The sequence below is a fragment of the Channa argus genome, chromosome 15, assembly GCF_033026475.1.
Source record: "Channa argus isolate prfri chromosome 15, Channa argus male v1.0, whole genome shotgun sequence".
Taxonomy (NCBI): Eukaryota; Metazoa; Chordata; class Actinopteri; order Anabantiformes; family Channidae; genus Channa; species Channa argus.
The window spans coordinates 12,677,052-12,684,044 of NC_090211.1; positions in this window are offsets into that span (position 1 = coordinate 12,677,052).

The window sequence follows — 6,993 nt, forward strand, 5'->3', positions numbered from 1 at the left end:
GTTCTTCCTTTCCTTTGCTGTACTTTTCTGTCTTCTTTCCCTCCTTCTCGTGTTCACATATTCTTGAAGCGGCTGGAGAAATCGCCTTATTCTGCAAACCACAAATAGCAGCTGTGTAGGAGACACACACCAAATCATAATTTTCGATAGCTTCAAGGGTTTGTGGTCATTGTGTTGACCAGTCTGATGGCATCTTGCCTTCAAAAACAACCTCTGCAACTTGCTGTAAAACATACAGTATATTTATTTGAGTGACCTAAGGCCTGTGTAGGTGGCAAAATCGATTGCAAAGATGCAAAGAATTTGAATATGAATAAAAAAAGTGTGAAACACAGCTTAAGACGCATTGTCTGTCTCCTATTTAATTTCACTCTACCATTCTTCTTTCTGGGGATCCATGAGACCTATTTCCTTTCTCCTTCATCACCTTCTACTTCTCTACATCCTACTTTTTACTTGCCCCATTTTGCAATCAATCTGCTGTTCATCTTATCTAATGAGCTCATTAGGGTGTCTTTAGCAATGGTGATTGATAATAATGGCTTAAAAATGTCCCATTGATACACTTCTATATCAGGCCCGTAAAGTAAAGGCTCCCTACGTTAAAATTATAGGAGGTCGAGTGAACGCTCTCTCCTGTCCATTATCTATACCTTGTGTGACAACCCCTTTGTTTTTAACACAACTGCCCCTCCTCCATTTCATCGCATGATTAGCGAATGTAGTTTTTAGATAACACATCCGCATGGCTACAAATTAAAATAAATGGCACTTGAAGGATATTTTAGCGACACCTCTGCAGTGTTTTCTTAAACTTGAACAAACTTACAATTAGCTTTTTATTTTTTTACATGTTTACAGAAAGCAGTGAGTGAAACTGAATGTTAACACTAGACATATTATTCCAGCCAATCAAAACAAAGGAGACGTGTTACAAGTGGTAAGTTTGCTGGAAGTCTTTAATTTTTATGGCTGGGCTTCTTAACAACCATGACCGATGGAGCCATATGACTTTAAAACTGCAAGAGCTCCTGTTTGTAATGTAGGCAAGTTTGTGAGGCCACTGGCAGCATGTCTGAGGATATACTACAGCTTTGTGTTTGTGTATGTGTGCATGTGAATGTGCACAAGACAGTGAGAAAGAGAGAGATGGGTACTGTTAATGATAATTTTGAGGGTGTGTGTCTGACAGAATTTGTGCCCACATGAATAGCGCAAAGTCAGCATGCAAGTTCAAATCACTTCAATAGTATCACATCAACCAATTTAATGGCACAATCCCAGCCAGTGAAGTTTTTACTCCGAATCCTGTCCATAATCTAATGGCCTTTGAAAGTCTGCCACTTCCCCCTGGCTGACAGGTTGCGCATTTGGATCTAATTGAATCCATTTACATCCTGCACAAATGGAAAGCACATGGAGGCCTACCCACCTGGTTCTGATCAGCTACTGAGTTGGGAGAGCCACACTCTTTGGAGTACGCACAGTGCCAGCAGGGGGATTCACTACACAGCGAAGGAGTGAAAAGAGAGCGAGTACAGGAAGAGCAAACACCTTTTGATATTATTCTTGGCTCTGTTCTATTTAAGTTTGAGTTCAGTCACCCTCTCACATTTTGGTGTATTCCCAGTCTGGCAGATTGTGGTCTTTTACAGTTGTTTGATATTTTACCACAAGAGGGAGTCCAGCAATACCCACTCAAGGTTCATTGTGTCCACTGATAAGAACCTGTCCTGCAAGCCTTCAGTTACACTTAAGCTTTAAAATGTAGAAGATTTAAAAAAGGTATTCGAGACAGATCTTCAAGCTAGCCTGACAGAACTCGATTTTTCTTATAATTAATGCTGCTTAAAATAAAATCCGTCATTGCAATGATGTGAGTCACTCTTAAAAATTCGAGGGGATGGAAAAATAATTTAACAACTTATAAAACAATTAAGAAAACCAATTCCTTAATTAGGTGCTACAAAGTTGTGCAATATTAGTTTGAAGGTTAATTAGCTGTGAGCACGATTTCAATACTTTTGGGTTTTCAAAGCAACATCTGGGGATGGAAAACTAACAGAGTTCAAAAGAGGCCCATTCTTCTGAAGCTTAACTGCAGGTGTTTTATTAACATTGAGTTAATTGTAGAATAGGACAAACACTGACTGAAACTACTTAAAGATAAACAGCTCAAACCATCATGGCCATTGAATATATGCAGTGACAGAGTTGCTCATAATTTGCATGGATACAATAAATGTTAATTCAAAAGGTCTTTAGTTACTTGAAAATTAACATGTCTTTTCATTGTAATAATAGTTAGACAGTTTGGGGAATACAGTCTTTACCAAACGTATTCAGTGTACAACACCATTTACTTTTGTTTTTGTACACTGAAGATCAAACAGTGTATATCAGACAAAAGTAAAACAAAATTCCACTTATTATTTGATGGTAATTACACCTAAATGCAGGAAACAACATAGAACTTTTGTATTAGATCACCCATATTTTAAGTGAGTAAAAGTATTGGAAAATTTATCTGACTTGTGTTTCTTCAGCGCTGTCTTCTAAGATTGATTGTTCAGACCAACAAATAGCTCTAAATGATGACTCTTTGTTTTAGCTTAAGGTTTTACCTGTGAAAAATGTATTTTTTATTTAAAAAAATGATAAGCCAACATAAAGACCAGAGAGCTGTGAGCTGCATCTGGTTATGTTGCACACCACGCAAGTTTATCATATTAGCCTAGAAAAGCATATCAAAAGACGAAACCTACAATTTGGTGACGTCACGATGGATCGATGCAGTTACTGTTTTTCTTTTTCAGCCACTGAATTTGGATCATCAGAGCCTAAATGTGTTATAGGTTTCAATACCAGCAAATAAAAGCTGCTACATCTGATATTCAAAATTTGATCTTAAAGCCATTTACAGTAAAACAACTGAACTGGGTTTTTATTGTAGTACTATTGAAGGGGACCACTGCATATGATCATTTGATTTGTTGCAGTGACTCTCTGGTCCCTGTGAACATGGTAAATATAACTACTGACACAAAGTTGTTGTAGTGTTGTATGTTTACTGGTGAGCTTCTGACGTAGGCATCTTCTTCACCTCTAAGCAGAGCTGCCATAGCTGCATTCTCCGTTGTCAGTCTTTGTGCTAAGCTCCCGCATGCTATGTATCCTTCTTCTCATCTGATTTCTGGCATTAAAAATAGATATATACACTTCCCAGCATTCCTCTAAGTTTTTATTTTAATACAGTTGATTGTCTTGGTGACACAGTTGCTGTGTGAAGTGTGGAAGGCCGATTCCAAGCCACAGGTGAGTTTCCTTGTATGCTGTTGACTAATGGCATGTGGAAAGTTTGTGAATATGCACCAAGAGTCTCTGTGGCCTACATTCACGTGTATCTGCAAATGGATATGGTTAATGGGGGCAGGGAGTGACATCATGACCTTCATCAGGTCCCCCTCGTGGTCAGTCCTCGCCCCACCTAACGCCACATCTGGTTTGACCATCTCCACCCCAAACCCCCTCTATCCACCCCCACCTGCACCTCATCAATCCTCTGTGTCATCATTGCCACATTCTGGCTGTAGCCAAAGTAATTCATGACACAAAGATGTGAAAATGATGAATGGACTTTTCCGGACAGGATGCAGCAGTGGTTGAAGAGACACCCCACCCTCACTCATCTTTCTGATCCATTTTTCACTTTCTTTCCCCTGCCACATCTCTCTGTTCTCTGTCCTTCTTGAGTGAGTAGAAAACCAAGTGATCACATTACACAAATATAGGCCACCAAAATGTGTTTTTGGTTGACTCCCCACAATGGCTTTTAATGACCAGCCTTTTTTCTGCATACAGTCTTGTTGCAGGTCGTGAGTAACATGTAAGAAATGAAGAAACTCCTAAATTCAATTTATTTGTTTTTCTACAAACTCTGACCAGACATAGGCAAAGGAACATATAATTTCATGCATCTGCGTTCCATTTTTTTTTTTCAAGTTTGACAATCAAAACATAGTTCCCGCTGCTGCATCTAGTCTTCACATCCCAAACCACTAGCGTTACTTTAAACTTTTTCATGTTTGTATACCATTCCTTGTTATGTTTGTCTCCCCACAGCATGTTCATGTTCATACTATATGAGTTCCTGTTGTTTTAGGGTTGTTGATATGAATAAAAGTCAAACAGTCTGCCAAGGGACCATAATCACAGCCTTGCACTCTGAGACTACTGCCCAACACTATGTATATATTGTCCCCGAATGCTGTAGACATTCTTATAATAGCTCACAATTTAGATATACATCTTAAACATTGGTCAGACATGGTTATTACCTTCATAAATTGTAGTCATTTTCTGTGATGTATGTCATATGATTTTAATGTCTGCGTCAGGGTGTGTGTTAAGCCTTTGGGGACATGGTTTCAAACAGAGCTAGCTTTTAGAATCCTTCTATAGTCATCGCTTGCATTTTGTCCCCATGAACTCTAGCATCCAATATCAGACCAAAGAAACGCTCCCTTGTTTCTGAGCTCCCCCAGGGCAAAGTGGCACTGGTAGATATTTAAGAGATTTAAGCTTCCTTTGTTTAGGAGACTCAAGCCACTCCTCCTCTAGCCTCCTAAAGAACAGTATACGAGCAAAATAACTGTTCTTTAATACAATATCTGCACAATCTGTGCATCTACTTAAAGACAGAGAAAGAGTTTTGTTTCCATAAAAGTGATGAATAGCATGAATCAATATTAAATATAAGTTTTCTTGAGATCATCTGTTTTCCAAGCTTTCCAAAATAATTCTCCATGGAGTTGCACACTTTGTCTGACATCAATTATTTTGATGCTATGCACAGTAGGACAGATTCAATAAAATACATAAAACTGCAGGTTAAACACTCCCCAAAGAAGAAGATTTGGTGCTCAGATTTAATAAAAGAGGCATATAGGAACATATTATCCACTATACATTGATGTGAATAGGTTGAGAGATTCTTTTTCATGTAGTTTGATTAGTGGACCAGGATTACAGCCAATCCTCACTCATTTACTCTTACTGAGAAGAAAAACAATTAAGCCATACATGTTGGCTATCAAGGAGACAGCGCACTCATGCACAGACACACCAATAGATAACACACACTCACAAAGACACAAGTCTCATTTAATCCTTTATGATGCGCCTGGAATTTGTAATGATTTTAATTAGGAAAGGTGCACTAGGAGTCTACTCCATTGCAATGCTGACACTCCAGGATGCCTGGAGCCAATTAAAAATATGTGCTGATCAAACAGCCTGCCCTCGCCATGGAAGGCTGTCCCTAGAGTCTTTGCTGCTGCAGAGGGACGGCCAAGCTCAGGGCCTCCTGCTCCCACCGAATTCTCCAGCAGAGGAGCCGGATGAGCTACACCCGACCCTCTCCACTCTGAGATCTGGTTCAAGGCTCAGCTACTCCCATTAGCAGCATAGTACAGTGGGCAACAAACGGCCAAGCAGTGAGCGGGAGCCACATAAAGGGAATTCTTCAGTTCACAATCAAATGTCTGTGAGAAAATGTCACACACCCATTTGATCCCCGCAGAGATCCTTTTTTTTCCACAAGGGAAATGGCTCAGCCCAATTTTGCTTCACACTCTGAGTAAGAACACCACATTAAATTAGAATTATATGACAATTTAGAATGACAATTATGACTGGTATTAATTACACTTTTTGTTTCAAGCAATCCCTCCGATGTTGCCAGGCCCATGAGTGCCCAAAATAGATCATTTTAAACGAATGAAAGCGACTTATATTTTCTAAATGTTAATATTCTTGAGGAATCTTTCATCTCTGTCACATATTTTCCTCCTCCCACTGTGAAGTCCCTCCTCCCTCTACCATTAAGCATCTCTGTCCCTGGTGATTAATGATACTAATGAGCATGTGCAGCCATTGACTCCGCCATACATTATTCTATCCTCTGGTTAAGGCCATGTGTCATGTCCTCCAGAGGACGGAGAACATGGCTCCCTGGTCATAAACAATATTAACTTATACCTTTTGCAATATCTTTGTCAGATGGGCAAGTGATGCACATGCACATACTTATGCAGAAATATGCACAAAGCGTATCTTTAGTTTTAACAACTGAAGAGATATTACACGTCTAACATTTTAAAAGAAATAAGGTACACCCATGTATTTGCGGAAATACTTCACTCTTAAATTTTACATTTAATGTCAATTCTGTCTTTAAATAATTTTCAACCTGAAGTGTTACTGTGAGCACATGTTGCTCATTGAACTAACCGTGTCTGCAGCTGTTTCATCTTTACTCTACTTCAGCATTGTTGCAATAATCTGCCATTGTTAAACTTTTATCTTGGCTGCAGGCTTGTCAGGTGGGCAATGAGAGTGATAACAGCATATTTGAAGATCCATAAAAGGTACCCATATCTTTGGGAGTCCTATCAGCCGGACGCTGAAATACGGCTCGTCGCTTTTATGTCGGAACCACAATCAGCCATTGGGATGTGAAAGATATCCTATTGGCATCCAGGAGAACTGGTTTACACCTTGCAGAGGACATTTTTAATTGACACTTTATACTAAAGGCATATACATGTCATATAAACAGATTTGTTGGTATGATGGCTAAGCTGGATTTATGGCACCAAGCAAAGAGTAGTGCATAGAGATGGACATACGCTGATTATTTTACAGTAACTTTAGTGATCACTACATCAGATAAGTCTGAAGAAATGCACAGTTTTGTTCTGTTCGAAAGCCGCTAGTTGTCTTTAACAGTGACACTTTAACATACCTTGATTGTAATGCGTACTTTTTATCGGTGCTGTAGATAAGCATTAACATACAGTATAAGGCTGTTAACTCCCTTAGATCTCACTTAGGGCTGCAGCCAGCTGTGCTGCACGGCCTGAATCACTGCAACCCAATTGATCATTCATCAGTAACTGGTGCCATAGTCTCGGCATCATCTTGAGATCAACG